Below are 26,196 nucleotides of genomic sequence, written 5' to 3'. Positions count from 1 at the left end.
GGACAAGTAGGGTCAAGTGAAGGCTTCTTAAGGAGAGGTGTGACACAGCATGTTTAAAGGCAGTAGGGACAGTCGCAGTGGAAAGTGAGAGGTTGAGAATGTGACAGATAAAAGGAATAAGAGCAGGTGAGATGGCATTAAGAAGGTGGGTGGGAATGGGATCAGAGGAACAGGTGGTACATTTTGAGGAAGAAAGGAGAAGTGTAGTTTCCTCTATAGTAACTTCAGGAAAGGAGGAAAAAGAATAAGGGGAAGGAGAGAGAGGGGAACGGACTAGTGGAGGGAGAGGTGGCGAGGTAGAGAATTCAAGGTTTATCTTTTGAACCTTGTCGTGAAAGAATTCAGCAAGGGTCTGAGGAGATAATGAAGGGGGAGTTGGGGGAGGGGGCACCTTGAGGAGAGAGTTCAATGTGGTGAAGAGAAGTCGAGGGTTAGAGCCAAGAGAGTTGGTCAGTTGGATATAATAATCCTGTTTGGCGCGTAAAAGAGCAGAATGGAAGGAGGTCAGCATGAACTTAAAGTGTAAGAAATCAGCAAGGGTCCGAGATTTCCGCCAGAGGCATTCGGCGGAACGGGTACAGGAACGTAGGTAGCGGATATTAGAAGTCAGCCAAGGTTGGGGTTTTGTACGCCTTATAGGGCGGGTCATCAAAGGTGCAAGAGTGTCTAAGGCAGAGGATAGAGTATTGTTGTAAGAAGAAACAGCCTCATTGACAGACGTGGATGGTACCACAGTAGAGAGGAGGTTTGAAACATGGGAGGATAGAGATGAAGGTGTTTACCTGGTAGTAAACATGAGTAACTCTAGTTTAGCAACTCTAGAGTGGAGGAGTGGCCTAGTGGTTAGAACATCGGTCTTGCAATCCAGAGGTGGCCAGTTCAAATCCCACTGCTGCTCCTTGTGATCTTGGGCAAGTCACTTAACTCTCCATTGGCTCAGGTACAAACTTAGATTGTGAGCCAGGGGTGTAGCCAGACTTCCTTGGGAGGGGGGTTCAAAGCCCGAGGGGAGGGGGCACATTTAAGCCCTCCCCCTGGTGCTGCCACCATTTCTGACCCCCTCCCGCCACAAACCCTCTGCCGCCTACCTTCACTTTTGCTGGCGGGGGACCCCACTCCCCGCCAGCCAACGTCCTCTCCGTCCTGCTCCTGCTCTTGTTGCATGCATTGCTGACATCGTCAGCAATGCATGCAACAGCAGGAGCAGGATGGAGAGGACGTTGGCTGGCGGGGAGTGGGGTCCCCCGCCACTAAAAGTGAAGGTAGGCGGCGGCGGGGGGCAGGTTCGCCGGGAGGGGGTCCAGGCTGGAATCTACGGGGGCCCTGGCCCCCTCAGGCCCCACGTAGCTACGCCACTGTTGTGAGTCCTCCTGGGACAGAGAAATATCCAGTGTACCTGAATGTAACTCCCCTTGAGCTACTACTGAAAAAGGTGTGAGCAAAATCTAAATAAATAAAATAGTTTGTAGGCACTTAAAGGTATAAATGTCAGTTCTAATAAGTGGGCTCCTAAGGTTGCCAAAATCAAGTTTCACAACGTTTTTCTTAACATGGCTGAAACTGTTCATTGTCTTCCAGTAGAAATTATGCCTCCAGTTTAAGATCCCTTGCTTCATTTTCTTGTCTTTGGGGTCCTTTTACTAAAGTGCATGAATGATACTCAAATTTAGGTGCCGTGAAAAATCTGTGCTAAGCGCTATTCCATAAAGGGTACTTTGGGCTGAACAGCCTGTATAGACTAGCTCTTAGAGCGGATTCCCATGCCCAATTTATGTCTGCTAAAACCTGGTGTAAATCCAGGCACACAAGTTGGGTGCGTAACCCTAGTATTCTATAATCCTGCACCTTAATTTGGGGAATGCTTCTGACCTGCATCTCATTTTTAGTTGAGCACAAGACCATTTAGGCATGCGGTGTTATAGAACGGCATACGGGCAGATGCACGTGCAAATCCAACTTAGTGCCAATTAACGTCAATGATTGATTGTTGACACATTGTTAACTCATTAATTTGTGCACACATATGCCCTGAACACCAAATTTAGGTGTCCTATATAGAATCCAGGGCTTAATGCACAAATTAGGGTACAATGTTAAGGTACGAGTGCAATAACTGTTACTGAGGCGACTTGGCAGCATATGCTAATTCGCATGTTAGCTCTATGTTCTTTTAGGGAGGAACAAGGTAGGGTTATAGTTGGACAAATGGGCATGGACTGCACATTATACAGTACTTAGCACATGCTGACAATTGTGCATCCGTGCTATTTACAAACAGTCTTAACATACACTAACTGCAGAGGAGATGCTTGCCATGCCTCAATTGTTACTCTTTAGACTCATGCCCATACTTTGGAGGTGCCCCAGAGGGGGAAGTATAACATATAGGTGGGAGTTTCTATAGCAGGGGTTGGGGGCCCACTATAATGTGGAGATTTCAGGGGCCCCCATCTTGGTCCTTGAAGGATGTCTCACAGGGCAGCATACCGATCTGTGGTATATCTAATGTATGGGTTAGGAGGTGTGAAAGACCATCCATTTGGAGGGGGGGGGGGGGGCTGATGCTGGGAGAGCCCTCTCTGGTCAGTGTACTGTTCTTCTTGAACATTCCTTTGTCAGATGTGTGTTTGGCACAGGGATTACGGCTGTATGCCATGAATGCAAAGGATGAGGGTTTGATTCCCCACTGTGCTTGTTTGGAGTGACTCTTATTTCCCCTGCCATATTGGCTGCAATGTGCTAGGTAGATATGTGTGACATGCTGGGCACTTTTGTATTGGTCACTGAAGGATGCTGACCAAAGGGCTTCCACCTCCCCACTTATTTTCCATGTGATCTTATAGGTTGGGGGTTGGCTGAAGCACATTCTAGTACAGTGTTTCCCAAATTCAGTCTTGGAATACCCCTCGCCAGTCAGGTTTTCAGGATATCCACAATGAATATGCATGAACTTGATCTGCATGCACTGCTTCCATTATATGCAAATCTCTTTCATGCATATTCATTGTAGATATCCTTAAAACCTGACTTGCAAGGGGTACTCCGGGACCTGACTTGAGAAACACTGTTCTAGTAGATATGGGGGTTGTAGGCACACTGTAAGGAGGGTAGCTGCATACTCAGGCCTTGATCGGGCTGATATATGGGTGCTATGTCTGAGGTGCCCCCACATGCACAGGATTAGGTCCGGATCTTCATGCCAGACACACATGCCGAAGTGATTCAAGGTCCCAGTGTATTCCAAAGTTGGTGGAGACCGGTTTCAGATGATGGGCCTTCTTGGTGTCACATACATTATTATTTTTGACAACATATTGTGCAGTGTTCATCACATAGCCTGTGACAGATGGCGACAGACAAATTGGAAGAAGGGGGGGGGGGGGTTGAGGAGGTATGCATTACACTGGCACAGGTGCTGGGTGAGGGTGGTATGGTGGCCTTTTTGTGGTGCATGTGCCCATTGCTGGGAGGTGGGGATGGGCAGATATTACTTTGGGTGGCTCGTTGTACTTTGCTGAGATGCTGCTCACATTCTCATCACTATGTAGGCGTGGGCCAGGATGCAGGGGGAGGATTAGGGGGTCCAGATACGTGCAGCCCCTCATTTTAGTATTACATGGTTAGTGGAGGGGGACCTCATAATTAGTTGTCACTGGGTATTCTATACATTCTGATTTACTACTACTACTACTATTTAGCATTTCTATAGCGCTACAAGGCATACGCAGCGCTGCACAAACATAGAAGAAAGACAGTCCCTGCTCAAAGAGCTTACAATCAGCAATGTTTATAGTTCTTTTTTTATGAAAAAGCAATAATATGTATTAGGACTTCAGTGCATGTTACCCTGCCTACATATGGTGCTGTGATCATGGGGGGAATGCTTCACACTCACCTTTCTAGGCTGCTCCATGCTCTCATGGAGACATTGTGTTTGTGCAGGTGATTGTGGTGTTTCATTAGGGCAAATAGCTCTGTCTCCTCCACAGAGAAATGTGGTTCCCTTCCCAGAGACACAGCTGGGCACTTTGGTGAACATTCCTCCACGTGCAGAAGTATATATACACATTTTGCACGCGGAGGGAACATCCTGCCACTGCCGTAAATGTTTTTTTGATGACTGGCGTTGCATTTTTTGTATAGTATTTTCGATTGGCAGAAACATTTACCTCCAAACATCTGGGAAATTTTCAGTGCATCCTTTTTCAAAACGTATTTTCTGTGTGTGTGTGTGTGTGTGAGTGCACATGAGCGCGCGTGCATGCGTACATGTGTGTATATTTTCAAATATTGGAAAACATTTAGTTTTTTCTTCCGTTATGGACTTCAGTTTTTAAACATTTTTTATAAATGTTTATTTAGCAAATTTGGACACCATATCAAAAATGCCACTTACAGTCTTCTGGTGGGCTTTGGCCCCCATCCCAAATTTTTACCCTGGGCTCCACCATGATAAACACCAACCCTGAGAAATTACAATCTTAGGGACCCTTTTGCTAAAGCATATCACACACCATGGTCCATACAGCACTTAGCACACACTAAAGTCTGTGAAAGTAGTGAAAGTCAGAGGTACAGCAAGATACGTTATATTTACAAATTCAAGAGTCCTTTTATTTATTTATTTATTTATTGCATTTGTATCCCACATTTTCCCACCTCTTTGCAGGCTCAATGTGGCTTACAATGTATCGTTTTAGGTGGTAATAGATTAGAACAAAGGCGTACTAGTGTTTTTAGCACACACTAATCATTAGCGCATGCTAAACGCTAGAGACGCCCATAGGAATATATGAGCATCTCTAGCATTTAGCGCACACTTATTTTTTAGAGCATGCTAAAAACATTAGTGCGCCTTTGTAAAAGGACCTCTGAATCCACAGAGGAGAAAGTGGTTTTAAATGTTAATGGAAAGATTCTGTAGCCCTTTTAGTTTAACTGAATCTCTTTTAAGATTAAGTTTAGAGGTGTGGTAGTCGTGTTAGTCCACTTTTAAAGGTAATCAATAGAAATAAAACATGGAAAAGAAAATAAGATGATAACTTTTTTATTGGACATAACTTAATACATTTCTTGATTAGCTTTCGAAGGTTGCCCTTCTTCGTCAGATCGGAAATAAGCAAATGTGGTAGATGACAGTATATATAAGTGAAACATCAAAGCATTTCAGTGACAGTCCAACATGCTTAAACATTAAACATTCAAACATGCTTTTCAGTTGGAATCCCTATCCCATTAACCAACCCACTAATTAATTAATGTTTGTGTAGTAAAAAGCCCAATAACAAAAGGGGGGGGGGGGGGGAAACCTAAGCCCTTGTAGAGAGGGATCCAGATTCAGAAGCCTTTTCTAACATTAATCCTCAGTTTAACAGCAGATGATGACTAATTAACTAGGATGAAGAGACTCTATTTTGTTAGAGCAATGATAGTTGTTGGGTGATGCAGGTGCCAGTCGAAAAGTCAGTTGATGTTCATATATCAGAAACATGTTGTTATCCATGAAAACATAAATTCAATGAGAAATTCTGACAGTCAAGGTTAAGGATCCATCTTATCAAACATATCACAGAAAAGGGGAGTTTCATGAGTTAAATGGTTTCTAAATGTATTAGATCAGGAGACCTGGAGCAAAGAATACCTTCTCTTGTTATGCACATCCAGGCTAGCAATCCCAGTGCTGCATTGCAAACAGAGTTTTTTAAAAATACTTGTATTTATTATCCGGAGCTGTGTGACTGCATTTGATTCTGTTGGATAATTGTTTCTGATTATTCCCTTTGATACGTTGTGGGAACATTTATCAGAGGTTATAGCCAGTGCTATGGCATGGTAAATTTTACATCGGGATAGAAATTGCCTGGTTCTTCATTTTAATGCTGGATAATAAATTCATCTGATGATAAAATACCGAGGCTGATGCAGTGCAATGCATTGCTAATTAGCAATTGCACCAGAATTTGTTGCCTGGTATTCTAAATGAGCACCTCAATACTTTAAAAAAAATAGATAAGGCTCCTGCCCAGTAGTACGGTTGTTGAACTTCCCATATGATTGCAAACCTTAAAACAAATCCTCTGGAGACTTGTGCAGTTCAACTAAAGAAGACAAAACATTAAGAGAAGCATATCTGCTAGATACAGGGCTGCCTTAAGGCATTGGCATAGGCAGAAATTTTAATAGGTGGTGTGCCCCCAGGCCTCCCACACCCCTCCCCGAGTACCTTAAAATCACATGCTCCACTCTAGTCTTCGCCCAGGCAGCAACACTCATAGGCTGTCTGTGGCCTGCACCGGGGCTTTCTCTGTGAACCGTCCCACCCTTCACAAAACAGGAAGTTGAGTCAGAAGGAGCGGAATAGTTCACGGAGAAAGCCCCAGTGCAGGTCCAAGCAGCCTATGAATGCCAGTGCCCGGTCAAAGACCAGAGGGAGATGATTTTAAGGCATGGGTGGAGGGGAAAAAACGTTTCCCTCAAATACACAAAAATATGGGAGAAAAGACCAAGGTGCATATGGCTTTATGCACTGTTCAAACACATTCTGAGAGCAGTATGTAAGTGGCTGAGTTGTTTCTGCAAATATCATTATCAATAAGCTGACCTTTGGGGGGAGACAGAAGTGCAAGAATAATAATAATAATAATAATAATAATAATAATAATAATAATAATAATAATAAAAGTAACTGACATTAAAAAGGTTAATTCACAGAGCTTTAAAACTTGTGAATAGTAGTGCTTATTGTCAAGGTCTCAATTTCTGTTACTGACTAATCACTTATAATTGTAATGTATATATATACCTTGCCCTTTCTACCAAACATGTTATGTTATGAGTGAGCCAGATTCAGAAACACAAGTGTGACAGGTAGGGGGAGGTATGGGCCTGGGTCCACCTGTCTGCAGTGCACTGCACCCACCACTAGAATACTCCAGGGACCTGCATGCTGCTCTAATGGACCCGAGTATAACATCTGAGGCTGGCATAGAGACTGGTAAGTAAAGTTTTAAATCACATTTTGGGGTCGGTGGGAGGAGTTAGTGACCACAGGTGGAGTAAGGGAAGGTCGTCCCTGATTCCCTCCAGTGGTCATTTAGGGCACTTTTTTGTGGCATATTCATTAATAAAACAGGTCTAGACCAAAACATCCAACTTATAGCCCTGGATGTTTTTGTTTTGTTCCGTTATGGAAGTGCTAGGAATGCCCAGATCCCACCCCTGACACGCCCCCTTGTGATTTGAATGCACTTCTGCTAGACTTCATAGAAAAATTGGTTTCTAAAAATTGGTTTCAAAAATACTAATTTGGACGTTTTTGTGAGAAAAATGTCCAAAGGCAGATTTATGCCACTCTTTGGACTTTTTCCTCTTTTGAAAATGAGCCCCTTTGTGTCACCCTCCCTAATAGTATATATTTTAGTAGCTTTGTGTTTCTAATAGTTTGCAAGTATATGCCCTACTCTATTCTGACCTTCATAGTAAATGGCACTTTCATGATGAAATGCTAGTTCTGTTTTCAGGGCCAGTGTAAGGGGGTGGAAAACAGGGCAATTGCCCTGGGCCCCCATACTACAGGAAGCCCCCAGACCTGTCTCAAGCTGAAGAAGGCATAGGCTGAACATCAGCTTTGCGGCTCCCTCCCCAGTTTCTGCTCTGGGCCCCTGAATGTCTAATACTATCCCTGCCTGCTTTCTTTCAATTAGAATAGAATTATATCTGAACATAAGTTTTTCCAATTGAAGCTTGAAGGATGGGGATGGTCTATAAATGTAGTCATAGTCCAGACTTTTAATATCTTTTTTTCCTGTATCGTGAAGAGTTTGTTTTTGCAATTTATTTTTAAATGTAGTATACTTTATTATTTCTCCTCTGAGATATGCTTTGTATGCATCCTAGATCACATGATAAGGCAGGGACTCAATTTCATTAATAGTAATCATAGGTCCATGTATTCATTTGGTTTGTGAAAATTGCATCCCCTAGAAGACTAGTATTAAAACTCCATGAAGAAGTAACCTCAGTTATAGAAAGATGTATTTATTGTTGATAGCACTGTATTTCCTTAGAATTGACTAAGTCTTATTTGTAATCAGAACAGAAACTGAGCAAGGAAGTTGAGGACTATAAACTAATATGCATGTAAGTATGTATATATGTATTTATATCTGATCATGCAGAGAACACAGTGGCATTAGAAATTGACCCCCCCCCCCCCCCAGGGCCGCCGAGAGACTGGGCCGGGCCCGGGCCGCCCCCGGGGGCCCGCCCCTGCCGTCCTTGCCACCCCCCGAGGTCACCGCCGCCACCGCTCCCCCCTTCCACCCCCAAGGTCACCACTGCGCCACCCCCCCCCCCCGAGATCGCCGCAGCCACTGCTCCCCCCTCCACCCCCCCCCCAAGGTCGCCGTCACTCCCCCCTTTTGTCCGCCACTGGGCCGGGACCCCTGCATTGAAATCGCAGTCTCACCTCCATGCAGCATATATCACTCCAGCACTTCAATAGCTTTTTTTTTCCGTTTACAAACTCTCTGATACTGACTAATCAGGACTGCTACAACCCCTGAGGAAGGCGTTTAGCTGAAATGCGGCCCATGTAGGGTCTCCTTGGGTGAGGTAACTTTGACTGAATAAATTGCTTCTTATTTGCCTTGGTTATTTGGAACTTTCTTCATTTTCACCCATGTTGTGCTTGTTTGACTTCTTGTGGAAACTGTGAGGACCCCTCTTTTTGTTTGGATAGCAACATATGCATCCAACTTTTCCTACATTTGCACCCAGCTCTGGAACGCTTTACCTAGAAACATTAGAACTGTGAACACCCATCTAAAAGTTCAAAAAGACCTCAAGACTCACTTCTTCTGGAAAGCCTATGCAGCAGACCCGAACTAATTCATGAACAATGCATCACATGTTTGGATCTAAGTAATGAACAATACCCCTTCCACATAATCCTATTAATCAAACTGTACGAAGTTTACCACTCCAGTTATAATTAAGTGTACTTCTACTCTTATCCTATTCTGTATTGCTCACTAGAAGCTGTAGTCCCATCCCCTGAGACTTATCAGCCTCATTGGGATTACTTTTCTCTATATGCTGTTATATATTCATCCCAGAGTTGTATTCTCTTTTCCGGAACCATATCAGCTTCCTTACACCTACCGTTACTCTATTTTCTACTCTGTATATATTCCCGGAGTTGGTACTCTCATCTCTGGAACCTGTAAGCCACATTGAGCCTACTGCTATGCGGGAAAATGTGGGATACAAATGTAATAAATAAATAAATAAATATAGGCTGGAGAATGGCCATATAGGATTTTGAATATTATCATGCACATTTTAAATTCTACCCTCATCTCGATTGGCAACCAATGTAACTTAATAAAAAGTGGTGCAGTTAGTTCTGGCTTATACACTGAAAACAAATCTAGCCACTACACTATGTAATTTTTTGAAAAATAGACCTAGAACAACTTAAGTAGATCATATTACCATAATTACCATAATTGTGAGAATTCTATTAACTGGTTTTTCCTCATAGTCATCTTCCTCTTTTTCTTTCAAGTTGGATGTTCTTGGGATTTTGGGAGGTGGTGACATCAGTCTTTGTGCCTGTCCCTACCATTTGCCACTTATGCATGCCTCAGGGCTGGTATATAAGCCAACATGTACAATTTCTTTTTATATCCATATATATGTTCCTCTTCTAAAATGAGATATACATGTTTATATTTTTGTCCTGTCCAAATCAGTCCTTTTCTATACCCTAACCACTTTCTACCATGTCCTAACCATGCCTCCTTCAAATCTCCCCATGGGGTAGACCCCCTTGTGTAAACAGAGGCTTTCTAAAATCCCTATTTGCATGTGTAGGCGATCTACATGTTTCGAAGCTGCTATTTAGATGTGGGCTTGTGTCTAACATAAGTGCCAATACTTCATCTGCTTGAGTGGCTCAACCTTTCTGACATGAAGAAATATAATTCTTTGGCATGTTTAATATTGCATTATATCACACCTTCTCCAAATAAAAGGAACGCAATGTTCTCATAGGGAGCAATGAGTATTGATCACACTGACATGAGCTCTGCCAAAGCAATCCTGCCATAAACTGTGATAAACTGGCAATAAAACCATAATCACTCCTGTCGTAAATGTCTGCATGAAAAAAAAAAGTTCATTTTATGAGGGAATTTACTAGATCATGAAAGAATTTGTTTTGGCTTTAGAATATATTTTCATAACACCTTACAGTTTAATTCACCTGGATATGCTGCCTTCCCTGAATGAAAAGCATAGTGAAATATCTGTGCGTGACTAAGCCTACGGATTCATACTTGAATAATAGGTAAGGCTTCAAAGCTTGCAGAAATCATAACCACGCTATCACAGAATATTTTCTATTTAACTGTACTATATTTCTTTTATCTATTTAAAACGAGATCATTTATGTGTGAAACACAAAAATGGAGACTAATTTCCAGTCTGCTTTTCTATTAGTTTATTGACAAGTTCCCATAACAAAATGAATGGAATTAAACAAGAAGAGTACATTTAAAATGAGAGAAAAAAAAGATTGTCCATGTTTGATATCAAGATCACATTTGAAAGAACTGAATGAAAGAAAAAAGTTAAAGTAAGACGACACTACCACCATCTCCACAATAGGTATATGATTTCTCATGAGAAAATCCTGTTAGCCCTCGTTGCTCTTTGCTCAACACCTAACTTTCCTAACTATTTGAAACAACTGAAAGAGCACTCAGCTTATCGCTTAGAAGATTTTATCAGTTCAAGTCATTATTCATTTTTTTTGTAGCTATCGACATGAGCTAATGTTAAAACAGGTTATTTTACAATTAACTTGTGCAATTTTAGCACAGGTCCCATGCTATGCAATGAAACCTAGTTTCTAATAACTGGTTGACAGTAAAATAATGGTAGCTATCATTGATACCCCCCTCCCCCCTAAATTTTCCCCAGCTGTCTTACAATAGCAACTTTCTATCCTGGAGGTTTTCAACCCAGTCCTTGGGGGTCACCCAGCCAGGATTTTCAGGATATATCCATTGAATTCAATGGGAATATCATGAAAACCCTGACTGGCTGGATGTGTCCCGAGGACTGGGTTGACTTGAAAACCTCTGCTCTACCCAATACTTGGAATACATCCAAACAATCAGATTTTAGGATAGCCACAATGAATATGAAAGGGACAGATCTGCATGCACTGTCTCCATTCTATGGCAATCTATCTCAAGTATATTCATTGTGCACATTCTGAAAATCACACTGGCTGGTAAAGCCCCAAAGACAAATTGGAAGCCTAAGTTATAATGTACCTTAATATTAGGGCTGATTTAACCATTAGGCAAAAAATGCATCCATCCACCTAGGGCAGCAACTTTGGGGAGTTGGCAAAGAATAACAACATCAAAACAACAAGCTCAGATATCCTGAAAACCTGACTGGCAAGGGACACTCCAGGACCAGACCTGGGAAACACTCTTTTATATAGAATACTACTACTTATCATTTCTATAGCGCTACTAGATATATGCAGCGATGTACACATTATCCCCCCAAATGTATAGAAGTCGCTAAAAATAGCATGTGCAAATTTGGATGTGTGCCGAATTTGCACATGCAATTTAATTGAATTTATTGTATACTGTAAAAGCTCTTATAGCCTGCATATCTCAAAAATCCTAGGCGGATAACAAATTCACATACATAATAAAATTAATGTACCATAAAACATTGAGTGAACACACATAAAAAATCATTAACAATCTCTTCATAATAACTCATCTGTGTGTGACGTTTGTGAGCCCTTGGCCCAGAGGTGGTCACGTGAATCACTCAACCACCTCTGGGTAGACTGAGTCCCCTCAGACCTAAGAGTACTCCCAATAACTGGACTGGACCGGACCACAAGTGGAGATGACCTGAGGCAGCTTTATTAGTAGCAAAAAACACAAAGCTAAAAGGGTAGCCAAATGGCACAGAAAGGAAAACAGTCTAACCTACCTGTGATAAAGATGTCTGATTCACTTGCAAAGCATTGTTCAGTTTACCGGGCCAAGCACTATTCAATATACTAGACTAAAGGCCTGCTGAAATAGAACTGTATTTAACACTGTCTTAAACTGATATATGGATTGCAAAAAGCAATGATAAGGCAGTTCATTCCAAGCCTTAGGCATAGCTATATAAATAATTTTTTACCTTAAATCATCAAGTCTAACCACACAGAAAGATGGCATGATTGTAAAGTTGATGACTGTAAAGACCGTACTGGATGATGAAGGTGCAAAGTTGTGACAATCATTGGTGAAATGGTGTTAGTCAAAACTTTGAAAACCAACAATAAAATATTTTACTAAATTAGAAATTCAACAGACAACAAATGCAACTACATCAACACAGGAGAAACATGCTCAAATCTATTCAATCCACACAAAACAAGAGCCACAGAATTCTGTGGTATTTGGAGAGACTTCAAGCTGTTTTTGGCAGACCTATCAACAATGTGTTACACTAATCAAAGCACTGAATTACCGTGCTGTACACTACAGGACAGAAATTCTGAGCTGTCAGATAATCTTTCAATCATCAAACTACTCTAAGGGCCCTGTTTACTAAGGAACGTTATAGGTGTGTTAGCATCTTTAACGCGCGTTAACTGTGTACGTGCCTACAATATCCTTATAGGCATCTACACAGTTAACGTGCGTGCTAATTTTAGGCATGTTAAAAATGCTAACACGCCTTAGTAAAGAGGGCCCTAAGTCTAGATAAGTAATCTGAATCATTTTCTTAACATGCTCGCTCATATTCAAAACTGGATCTAAAATCACTGAAAGTGAGTGCATTTTATCTACCAAAGACATCATCACCATATCAGTCTGAAAAGATAAAAAGGAAAATTAGGAGTTGAAGAGCTAGTTAAAAACATCACTTGAGTCTTTGCTTTGTTTAATTTCAACCTATTTGCTGTCATCTATTGGTTCACCACATTTAAATATAAATTAAGATACTTCAACATATCTTCATGAACATCACACGTTTAAAAAAAATGAATGTCATCAGTGTAAATTCTATATTCTACTCCTAAACCACCTAAAAATAAACAAAGTTTTCTTAACAATATTAAATAAATTGACAGATAAAGCAGAACCTTGTGGAACACCACATTTCTGATCCTGTTCTTTCAAGACACAAAAATAATAAGAAGATAAAAAAGAATTGAACCACGAAAAAGCAATGCCATCTAAGCCTATGGGGCTCATTTTCAAAAGAGAAAAATATCCCAAAAGTGGCATAAATCTGCATTTGGTATTTTCAAAAACAATTTTTAGACATTTTTGTATGAAGTCCATCAGAAATGCATTCAAATCACAATGGGGCATGCCAAAGGTATGTTAAGGTGGGATCTGGGCATTCCTAACACTTGGACGTTTTTCTCCCATAATGGAACAAAACAAAAACATCCAGGGCTATAAGTTGGACATTTTCATCTAGACATGTTTTATTAACGAATAAGCCACTATAAAGTGCCCTAAATGACCAGATGACCACTGTAGGAATAAAGGAATGACACCTTCTTACTCCTTCAGTGGTCACTGACACCCTCCCACTCCGCAAAGATGTAAATGAAATAGTACATATCAGCCTCTATGACAGCTTCAGATGTTATTGTCAGTCCTATTGGAGCAGTAAGCCGGTTCCTGGAATAGCCTAGTGGTTGGTGCAGTACACTATAGATGAGGTGCCGAAGCACATTAACCACTCTATTATAATTGTGGTGGACAGTGTCAGCCCCCGCCCCCCCCCCAAAAAAAACCAATACCCTACTGTCCCCACCTATAGATGACACCTGCAGACATAAGTGCTATTTTAGTGGTGTACAGTTGGGTACAGTAGGTTTTTCATGGGTTTTCAAGGGCTCACCATACAATATAAGGGGGTAATGGTGAGATGTGAACCTAGAATCAATTTTATGTGATGTCCACTGCAGTGCCCCCTACGGTGCCAGACTGCTCTGCTGGGATACCTCTGTACCAGTCTACTAGGAAAGCTGGCTCCTCCTATATCCCAATGGCTTGATTTTGTGCGTTTTTCACTTGGATGTTTCTTTCTTTAAATGGTTCAAAAAGATAGACATACTAAGCATAACAGCATCTAGATACTGGTCATTTTCAAAGAAAAAAGATAGACATTTTTCTGGTCTGAAAATGGTCATATTTACTACTTGATTTTTGGACGTTTTCAGCAAAACGTCCAAAGTTGGATTTAGACATCATATCAAAAATGCTCCTCTACAGCTTCCAAGCACTTTTCTAAAAATAAAATGACTCACTGAATCAAAGGCCGCAGATATATCTAGCAAAACCAGTAAGAAAGAGAAGCACATTTTCAAAGCACTTAGACTTACAAAAATTCAATAGGTTACTATTAGAATTTTGTAAGTCTAAGTGCTTTGAAGAGTCTCCTTAATCAAAATCAGTTCTGATTTTATCAAACATCAAAAATAAAAGAGTTTCAGTATCATGCTTAGTACAAAATTCATATTGATGATTGTCTAAAATTTGATGGAAATCTAAAAACTCAATCAATAGCAATAAATGGTAAAAAGGAAATCGGTCTATAGTTAGAAACAATAGAAGGATCCTGTGACAAAACAGTGTGTTTTAAACCTGTAAAATTGACTTTATTAAACCTTGAAGTGCATTTCTCTAGTTTGGCCAGGAGGTGGTGCATGTTTTATGTTAAAGTTGTTATAGAAAAGTGAATGTTCTCAATCAGTAGTGGAAAAAGTGAATCTACAGTACTGTGAGTAGTATACTTTTAAAACTTGTTCACTGGGCTCTGCTTGGCCTGGAGTTTGAAATTACCCAGCAGTTGCTGGCTGTTGGTTCAGTTTCAGCCCGGGAGAAGAGAGAGAAAGAGAGAGAGAGAGAGAGAGAGAGAGAGAGAGAGAGAGAGAGGGAGAGGTCTTTGCTGAAGTCCTGTAAAAAATAGTTATATTTGATAACTGGTAAACAGCTATATGTCCTGATCTTCCCAGCTACTTTTTAGGAAGTAAACAAATGTTTAGTTAGTGTTGATCCATATTTCAGTTACCTGTTTTTGTTTACTGATTGCACTATTTTGTTCCACTGTTCAATTTTAAAAGACAATAAACAATATTTAGTTTATTGCCTCTCTGCCTGAACTGATAAAGAATCCTGGTGGTGAGTGCTACTATACTATGAATGGTATTTAAAGAAACTGCTCCCATCCCTTCACAATTGATGGATGACAAACATCTAAAGGACAATATGAATTAGCTGCTTCAGACAGTATCTGCTTTAACTGGGACAAATTAAGATCAGCAAAAGAAGGTCACCGATCTTCCCTCTCTAAAGGACATTCAGTTTCAACAGGATATACCTCAGAAGAAAATTCTTCAGCAACTGAATCAACTTTCACAAAATCTAATGAAGTCAACTTTTTAACTAAAGAGAACAGCTCTTTAGTTCTTGAAGAACTCTCAATTGAAAAATACTATTTTTTGCACTCAAAACACATCTTCCATTGCTGCAACTTTAAATTATAATCCTCCAATTTTTGTCTAGAAGGATGCTTCTTCCAAGTCCTTTCATTCATTTTCAGTATTCTCTTACTAGCCCTAACATCATCATTAAACCAAGGAGCAACATGATTACACTTAAGAGGCCCATTTTGCCTAGGAGCTATTTAATCTAAAGTCTTCTACAAAGCCTCATTCCAAAGATTAGTAGCATTGTTCACATTCAAAGATTCAATCCCAGAAAGATTGCAAACACAACCTTACATCTGATAATTCAAATAGTAACATAGTAACATAGTAGATGACGGCAGAAAAAGACCTGCATGGTCCATCCAGTCTGCCCAACAAGATAACTCATATGTGCTACTTTTTGTGTATACCCTACTTTGATTTATACCTGTGCTCTTCGGGGCACAGACCGTATAAGTCTGCCCAGCTCTATCCTCGCCTCCCAACCGCCAGCCCCGCCTCCCAACCACTGGCTCTGGCACAGACCATACAAGTCTGCCCAGCACTATCCCCGCCTCCCAACCACCAGTCCCGCTTCCAACCACCGGCTCTGGCACAGACCGTATAAGTCTTTTCAGCACTATCCCCGCCTCCCTACCACCAGCCCCGCCTCCCGATCTTGACTAAGCTCCTGAGGATCCATTCCTTCGGACCTCTTTTCACAATCTTAACACTCTGTTCAATAACACTAGATATTATAATTCTAAAATTGAATTCAACTAAATAGTGATCAGGCCAAGGTACTTTTGTGTAACACAATGCAATTTAAAAACAGAATAAGTCATAACACTATTCACAAAAAAACAAATCTAAAATAGGACAACCTTCATGTGTTGTTTGTGTTACCATTTGTTGCCAGCCTAAGGAGAAAATAATCTCTAAAAAGTCAGCAACATAACTATCTATCAGCACTTCGTCTATGTGCAAATTAAAATAGCCTGGTAAAATTGTACATGATGAATCCAATTGAAGATCTAAAAGTAGATCAATCACTGATGAAAAAATCTTTAGATAAAATACCAGGAGAACAATAAAATAATTAAAGATTTAAATCCTTGGAAGTAAAAAACAGTACACAAATTGACCATAAGAAATTACTTCTAATTTTTTAAACAACCACTTATCCTTGAAAATTATTAAAACCCCTTGTCACGTCTGTGGCCGTGACCACCCTCAGCCTTACCTTCTTTCTGGGGGTCAGCAGCTCTGCTGGCTTCTGTCTGTGTTTGTGTTTGTCTTGTCTCTAGTCTCTGGGCTGATTGCTTCACTAGACCTCACCTGTGTGGGCTATGCCTCTCTAGGGAGCCAGCATCTAAGATGGCTGCCACCGGCTCTATGCCAGCTTCCAAGATGGCTCCTGCTTGTCTTTGCTGTCGGCTCACTTCCTATGTGTGTCAAGCCTCTCTTTGGGGTCAAGATACTTCCTGCTTCTGTCCTGCTGCTGGTGACCTCATCAGTGAGAGCCTTCATAAGGAAGTGCTGTGCTGGCATTCTGGGCCTTTGCATAAGTGTTATGCTCTTAGGCCAGGTCATGTTAGTAAGTGTCTGCTGAACTACTGCTTACCCTGAGTTGGGGTGAAGCCTCTGTCTGTGGACTGCAGGTCCTTCCTGGCTTACCCTGTGTTTGGAGTGAAGCCTCTGCTCCAGGCTTATCCTGTGTTTGGGGTGAGGCCTCTGTTCCTGGCTTACCCTGGGTTAGGTGGAAGCCTTTGTCCGGGTTGTTCTCTGTCTGTTCTCCTGTCTGCCCCAAAGACCCTTGGCCTGTTATTCCTGGTTACTCTGTTTGCTCTGCTGCCAGCCCAAGACCCCTGGCCTGTTCTTCCTGGTTTGCTCTCTTTACCCTAAGTCCTGCCTTGCCTAGCCTGTGTGCCTACCCTGCTTGTATATCCTGAGTGTATATCCTGAATCCTGTATCTGTCTAGCTAGTGTGTATTTCCTGGGTGGTTATTCCTGTATCCTGTCTCCACCTAGCTAGAGGGTTTACCCTGTGGGTATTCCTGGATCCCCGTTCTGCCTAGTGTGTTGCTGCCCTAGTCCTTGCTCCTGCTAGCTTCTGTACGCCTTGTGTTCCTTGGTCTGTCTTCTGGGTCTTGCTAGTGGCTGTGCAGCAGCACACTGTCTGAGTCTAGTTCCATGTCCTGTCACCCTCATGTATCCCAGACCCAGGGTGGGTCCTCTGGATCTTCAGTTCCTGCCTTATCCTGCAAGTTCTGCCGGCCGCCTGCACTTCGGAGCTCAACTCCGGAGGAACGGTGGCTAGGTGCAGGTGAAGCTGTTCCTGTCTCATCTGTTCTAGTTGCCTGCCTTGTACTACTCCAGTCCAGAGTTCCAGTACTGCTCTTCTGTGTTTCCAGTCCCGAGGTGGTCTTGCCTGCCGCTGCTGCTCCTCGGCAGTGGCCCAAGGGCTCACGAACTCCAGTCCTGCCTCGAGGACCTGACAGAATGCCAAGGCCCTCGAGAACGCGACACCCCTTCTCCTCCTCTTTTATATCCAGGAGGTGAGAAATAGACACATAGCCAGGAGGACATAAATTAGAGCTAATTAGTGCTGATAATTGGCTTGCACACTTCACTTACCTAGGAACCAAATGGTGGAACTCTTTACCACCCAAAATAAGAAATATACAAGAATATACTAGAGTCCGCAAAATCCTCAAATCTTTCCTATTCAAACAAACCCTCACAAAGAACAACAATATCTCAAACAATTAATTATTACCTGAATTGATTATTACTCTATTTACCATTAACTTTCTCTTTGCTTCACGTACAATTTCTCATTCATAATAGATTTTCTAAATATTAAACATCCATAGATATCCCAGTATGTTTATGATACTGTATTATAAAATTGGATTCTCACAACAAATTAGTTTCTTATGCATTATTCTTTGTTATGTATCCTATACTGTTTATTGTAAGACACATTGAACTCAAACTTGTTTGGGATAATGTGGAATATAAATGTCACAAATAAATAAATAAAATACGCTCAAATCCTCTGGTGTGCGACGGCAGCCAAAAAAGCAAACAGGATGCTAGGAATTATTAGGAAAGGGGTGCAAAATAAGACCCCAAATATTATAATGGCTTTGTATCGCTCCATGGTGCGACCTCAACTTGAGCATTGTGTTCAATTCTGGTTGCTGTTTCTCAAAAAAGATGTAGGAGAATTAGAAAAGATTCAAAGAAGAGTGACAAAAATGATAAGAGGGGCTGGAACTGCTCCCATATGAGGAAAGGCTAAAGAGGTTAGGGCTCTTCAGCTTGGAAAAGAGACGCCTTAGGGGAGATATGATTGAGGTCTACAAAACCCTGAGTGGTGTGGAGCAGGTGGAGGTGAATCAATTTTTCAGTCATTCAAAAAGTACAAAGACCAGGGGACACTCAGAATGAAATTGCATGGAAATACTGTTACAACAAATAGGAGGAAATATTTTTTCACTCAAAGAAAAGTTAAGTTCTGAAACTCATTGCCAGAGGATGCGGTAACAGCGGTTAACGTATCTGGCTTTTAAAAAGTTTTGGACAAGTTCCAGGAGGAAATGTCCATAGTCTATTATTGAGATGGACGTGAGGGAAGCCACTGCTTGCCCTGGGATTCGTATCATGGAATGGTGCTACTAATTGGGTTTCTGCCAGGTACTTGTGACCTGGATTGGAAACTTCTGGAAGCAGGATACTGGGCTAAATAGAACATTGATTTGACCCAGAATGGCTATTCTTATGTTTTTATTTTCCCCCTAATTCTGTAAAAGTTGCCAAAAATTGGGTGTGCCCAATTTTCATGCACAATTTAATTAAATAACAAGCCAATTAGCTCTAGTAGGACATTGAATATGTCATTAAGGCTGGTATGTACTGCTTCTTTCACATCTTTGGGGGGATAGGAGTAGAAAGGGGTCAGTGACCACTGGGAGAGTAAGAGGCAGTAAAGTCTTAATTCCTGCATTGGTCATCTGGTCATTTAGGCCACCTTTTTGCAACTTAATTGTGGTTGAAACTGGTCTAGATCAAAACTTTTAGACCTGGACATTTTGCTTTCTTCCATTATGGCAGAAAAAAGTAAAAGTTCTGGGAATGCCAAAATCCCACACCCAACACATCGCTGAAACACCCCCTTGTGATTTGGATACATTGCAGACAAACTGCATAGAAAAACCTCTTTAAAACGGGGTTTCATAATAGCGATTTGGAAATTTTGTCAAAAAAAAGTCCATCTGCTGCTTTGTGCCACTTTTTGGAGTTTTTGTGTTTAAAAAATAAGCCCCCTTTATACATGGAAGAACTATATAAAACTAACAACAATACATTTAAAAATCGTAGTAAACACACTAATGTGCTCATATATCATAACTCTATTACTTCTACCACTGAATAACTAAGGCAAGCCCTTTGGACTTACCAAGGTGCCTTAACTGAGCTTTTGGCTCCTAGCCACTACTCATCTGCCTCCCCCCTTGTTCCTTCTCAACCAGTACTTCCCTCGCCCTTAATTGTCTTGTCTGTCTGTATTATTTTAGATTGTAAGCTCTATTGAGCAGGGACTGTCTCTCTGTGTCAGGTGTTCAGCGCTGCGTGCGTCTGGTAGCGCTATACAAATGCTAATAATAATAATAATGGGGGCTGTTACTTCCAATGGTAGGGTATGGCGAGAAAAGGAGCACTGGTGACTTGTGCTGAGTGTGTTTTGAGCACACTAATCGCTAGGAAGCACAGTTTTGTAAAGAAGGCTAAGTGGTCCTTTTACTAAGGTGCACTGAAAAAATGTCCTGCAGTAGTGTAGGCATGGGTTTTGGGCACGCGCAGATCCATTTTTCAGCGTGCCTGTAAAAAATACCTTTTTTAACATTTTTGCTGAAAATGGACGTGCAACAAAATAAAAATTGGCATGCATCCATTTTGGGTCTGAGACCTTACCGCCAGCCATTAGGTCTCTCACGTTAACCATACGGTAATTGCCTACGCGTGTCAAGTCGGAGTTACCGCCTGATTTTCACCATGCACCAGAAAATAAACTATATTTTCTGATTCGCATAACGGACACGCGTAAAAAATGAAATTACCGCACAAACCACGCGGTAGCTGGGTGGTAAATCCAAATTGGTGCACATTGGGCACGCATAGGCACATATGCGGCATAATAAAAGGGACCCTAACAGTTTTGGTGGGAATTTAACTGAAATACAGATTGTGAGATGGCCTTTAGGGAGAATTGGAGGGATAGGGTGGGAGAGTCATAGCTGTAAGTGGAGGTTTTTGAGAGCTACTGTCTACTGTCTCCCATAATTGTTATTTATATTTATATATAGAGAGAGAAGTTTGCAGACTTTAATTAGTATAAGGACTGGTCCCATGTTTGACACCACTGGTTTAGGCTCGTCTGCTGTTACCACAAGTTATAGAGGTTTGTGTAGTCCATCTGCAAGGTACATCAGGTATCTCATTAAGGTCAGATCACAACCAACTTACTGGCCAAGTGCAGCTGAGGAATGTGGATAAAGAGGACATTTGGGAGGTTTGAAAAGTTATGAGGCTAAATAGGAAACTAACTTGGGAATTTGTGTGAATTTTTGATGAAATTGTTAAAACTGTAGTTTGTTTTGCCACTACAACATCTCAATTAGTTTTATTTACTGGGTATGGGGACTGAGGGAAGGAGGAAATGTGAATACTTTGTTAGGTTTATGAATCTTAGATGCACACAGATTTCTCATTTAAATTCTTCTTATTTCTATCTTCAGGTTTGCAGATGGGTTTATTCCTCACTGAAGCTCCATGGTATATGCTGTGACAGATATATACAATAGTGCATCAAAGACCGGTGTACACTGGAGGCTGGATCTGGTAAGTGAAACAAAAATTAATATTTTTTTGTACATTTTTATACTCAGAAAGTTTCTGCCTTTAGAGAAACTGACTTTGTTGCTTTGTTACAAACAATTTTAAGATATTGTTTTAAACTCGTGGTTTAATGCAAATATAACTTGTGGAGTTTTAATGTCTTTCCTGGATTTTCATTCTTCAATATTTTTAATTGGCCAGATTTGACTCAGTGAGAATGATTGAAACCATGTGGCCGTTTTACTAAAGTGTAGTAAAAGTTTCATACTTATAGCATTATAGATGTCTAGATTACTGCACAGTAGGTTCAAAGCCCTAACAACTGTCCTCAGCATGTTTCTTTATAGTTACCACACAGAAAATTCCTTACCATGTGATATCAACAATTAGCACATATGCACTTACCGCCATAGGACCAGTTGGACACAAAACCCCGGTGTTCTATAACACTGCGCCTAAATATATGGGATGCCCCTGACTCACCCCTGCCCCTCCCATGGCCATGCCTCCTTTTGAGTTGCATGTGAGCCATTTTAGGTGTGCAGCATTATGAGAGAGCGCGTAGCAGATGAATGAGTAAATCCAAATTAGTGCCATTTAAGTGCAGACTAACTCTAATTAATCTCAATAATTGGTTGTTAGCACCCAAATGACTAATTAATTGAGATGCAATTCTGGGGTCCATACCCAAATTTGAACACCCAACTTTGGGCAACCTATATAGAATACGGGGGATAGTGATGTGGTAAAGTGAAATGTGCTAACTGCAATGCGCAGTCTATGCCTATTTCCCATGCCAACGCATGCAATTATCCATTCCTACCCTAGCTGGGATAAGATTTAACTATCTCTCTGACCTCATGTGCACCTTTCGTTAAATTAGTCACCTTATTTTCTAACTCCTCTTACTCTGTTACTATCTATATGCTCCATCTTTGCTTATACCCTTTACTGTCAATTAGAATGTTGACATTGTAAGTAGTATACCACGTGTTAAACCACAAAAATACCTAAACAGGGAAGCAGAATATTTTGAACACCACATGGTAATACAACATTAGAATTAAAGTAGTATACCATGCCATACTTTGTATTGTTATTTGAATATTTTTACTGCTGTAATTGCATATTGCTCATGTTTGATCTATTCGTACTGTAAACCGCCTTGAGTGGATTCCTTCAAAAAGGTGGTAAATAAATCCTAATAAATAAATAAATAAGCATTTGAATTAGCATGTCATGCCAGCATGGTAAGAGTTACCGCACTTATCAGCTAACAGTTACCTCATGCTATTTCATGCACTAAGAACTGTATAAATGGTGCCAAAAAAAGCAGTGCTGAAAAAAATAGCAGTAACTGCTATTCTATAAATGGTGCTTAAATTTAGGCATAATTTACAGAATAGCACTTAGCGTTGGGAACCACAACTACATTTAGGCACAACCATTTATACCAATGAAACCTTGGTATAAATCTCCGCATCTAAATTAGGCATGGATTCTCTTTATTCTGTAACAATGTGCATAAATTAAAGGAATGCCCCTGAGCCACCCCTGACCTGCCCATGGTCACACTCCCTTTATGGACCCACATGTAAAAGTTTCATGCAGATCTCGCACCTAAATTTGTGCATGTAAAATTTAATTAAATCCAATTAGCACCAATAATTGCTTGTGAAATTTCAATTTATCAGCACTAATTGTCATGTTATTCAATCAAATTGTGCACACAATTGGGGCACACACCCAAATTTGTGCATGCAATGTTTAGCACTTTTTATAGAATTTGGGGACAAGTGCTTAGCACATTTTAGTAAAACTGGTCCTATGTTTTTACTTTGATAACATTCTCGAGTCCTATATAAGGATAGAGGAATCACAAAACTGGAGTGGCAGGGTACTTCAGACACATTTTAGACAAAGGCACATGCCTGTGAAGCAGTGGTTTAGCTATGTGGGGCCATGGGGGCCTGGGCCCAAAAAACTTTCCTCCAGGCCCCTAGTTTGCTGGCAGGGTCCCCAACCCCCACCAGATGAAACCTTGTCCAGCGCCGGTCTCTGGCATGCTCAGTTTCACTTAAAGGAGCATGCAGGACGTGAGGAGGAAGAGAGACCAGGCCAGGCAATGCAGTAGCGCAGGAGACCAGTGCTGGAGAAGGCTTGAGCTGGCTGGGGTTGGGAACCCTCGCTAAAGTTCAATTGTAATATTAACAGTCTTACAGACTTGCTTATCTCTCTTTTCTCAATGTGTCAGCTATAGATGTTTTTGCTTAGGTGTTAACTGAGATATATAGCAAAGAGATATCAGAGCTGCATCTGTAGCTTCACTTGACAAGGAGTGAATCTTACAACTTTTTTTTTCTAACCTGATATAAAATTTGCCTGTTATGGTGCTTTTAATATCTTGTTTTTGATGCTGCTAATTTGGCAGTACAGGTTTCAAATGCACTGTGAAAATCCCATGATCTGCAGTGTGTAGAGGAGCTCTCACAAGAGTATTGAGCAGTGCTAGAGAAGCAGACAGTTGTTTGGCTACTGGTTACTGAATATTTTATGTAAAGACTCATAAAGCAATTCCTGACAGTTTCATACCTTTGGTCATACAAGTTCCAATCCTATTGAATTCAACTGCTCTTTTCTTGTAGCAGAGATCAAAAAGGAATTATTGTGTTGCTGTATAAATTAAGGTTATCAATAGAAATCAAACCAAATAAAACATGGAAAAGAAAATAAGATGATACCTTTTTTATTGGACATATCTTAATACATTTCTTGATTAGCTTTCGAAGGTTGCCCTTCTTCGTCAGATCGGAAACAAGCAAATGTGCTAGCTGACAGTGTATATAAGGTGGCAGGGTGGCAGGGGGAGAGGCGAGGCGGCACAGGGGGGGAGTGAGGTATCATCTTATTTTCTTTTCCATGTTTTATTTTGTTTGATTTCTATTGATAACCTTAAGAGTGGACTAACACGGCTACCACACTCCTCTGTATAAATTAAGGAAATATAAAAACAAAATCTTTCACATCTAATTCTGCCAATCTACCTGGGAGTGTAGCATTAATAGCATGTTAGCAAACACATTAAAATATTTTTTTGTGTTTCTTATTGTAACCTAAGGGTTAAGAATGAAAAAGGGGGAAAAAATACTTACCTGGAATCCTATGGGTGCTCCTGGTGCCGTTTTTCTGAGAGGGGGTTTCCGGTGCTGGAGACTGTAGTGGTAGGTTGTAGGGGTCAGTGCACAGCTGCAGGGGTTTTCCTGCGGTGGGAAAAAAAATAATAATGTTTTTACCCGTCTCAGGGCTGATTTGGCTGGCCTGAGAGGGTCTGATGAGCGCAGGTTTTAGCACTGAAGGAGGGGGACGGTGCTCCTGATCGGTTTTTGGGGACAGGGTGAGGGAGAAACGCTGTGGCGTCGGGATTTTGTTTTTTTTAGCTCCCGGAGACGATTGAGCACGTCTCCGGGAGTGAAGAACAGCATCGGAGGGGCGCCAGTGTTGTTGGACCCATTTTCGGGTTTGCGGTGGTGGTTTTGGGCCTGCAGAAGAGGAGAGCATTTTTCGGGCACGTTCTTGTGATTAGGAGCGTCGGGGAGGAGGGGCAGCGAAGGAGAGATGATGCAGGCCCAGCGACGCTGTTTCGGGAGATACTGGGATGAAGAGGCGGTGGGTCTGGGATGCTGCAGGTCCCGTAGAAGGGGAGAGCGGAATTCGGGCGTCTGCCGCGATGGAGCAGGACGCCGAAGAGTGGGAGAGGGCCGTTCCGAGGCCTGAAGATTGAGGAAGATGGCCGGCGGGTAGGGAAAACATGCGGGCGCGCTCCCGACGGGGTGCGCGCCACATGCACAAATCAGCGGCGTGCATCCGTGAATAGGGTTACCATATGGCTCCAGAAAAAGGAGGACGGATTGAGCCAGCCGGGTTTTACTTCCATTGCTTTCAATGGAAGTAATTGAGCCAGCCGGGTTTTACTTCCATTGCTTTGCAATGGAAGTAAAACCCGGCTGGCTCAATCCGTCCTCCTTTTTCTGGAGCCATATGGTAACCCTATCCGTGAAGAAAGCTCCGTTTAGGCCCAAGCTGGGGACTAAATTTTCGGACGGAGCTCCGAGGTTTTTTTTTGTTTTTTTGATTTTTGGCTCCATTTTTGGACTGGGACGTATGGGACCAGAACCAATGATAGTCGTCAAGTGAGGAGAAAATCAGCGACAAGGTAAGGGGTTTTTTGACCCAGAATTTTAATTTATTTATTTTTAAATTGTGAAAATGCGTTTTTTTATTTTTTAAAAATCAGGGGTTTGTTGGATTTAAATTATTTTTGCATATTTGTGATCGGGGTATTTTTGTCTATTTTTGTGGGGGGTTACATTTTAAATTTTAATATTTTTAAGGGGTCTTTTGGAGGTGTGCTGGTTTTAAGGGGTTAATTGCGGTTTAAATTTTTAATTTCGACGTGGTAGGTAGAGGGGGGCGTGATTGAATTTTTGAGGTGAGTTTTGAAATTTTGGGGGAATTTTAAAAGGGGTTTTTGGGGGAAGATGTTGGGGCATGTATTTTAAAGGGTTAAATTTAAATTTTAAAAATATAGCCAGGTAGGGGATAAAAGGTTTATTGTGTATGGGAATTTTGGGGTAGTTTGGATAATGTTTAGTAGGGTTTTTATTTAATTATATGATTTTCCTATTATTTCCTATGGAAAATCATTGTTTAAAATGGAGATTTAGCACTGCTGGCCAACATTCCGTTGGTCAGCAGTGAAGCTTAGA

This window comes from Microcaecilia unicolor, chromosome 1 (assembly GCF_901765095.1).
Source record: "Microcaecilia unicolor chromosome 1, aMicUni1.1, whole genome shotgun sequence".
Taxonomy (NCBI): domain Eukaryota; kingdom Metazoa; phylum Chordata; class Amphibia; order Gymnophiona; family Siphonopidae; genus Microcaecilia; species Microcaecilia unicolor.
The sequence above is the reverse complement of the archived record's forward strand: the minus strand, read 5'-3'. Positions refer to the sequence as shown.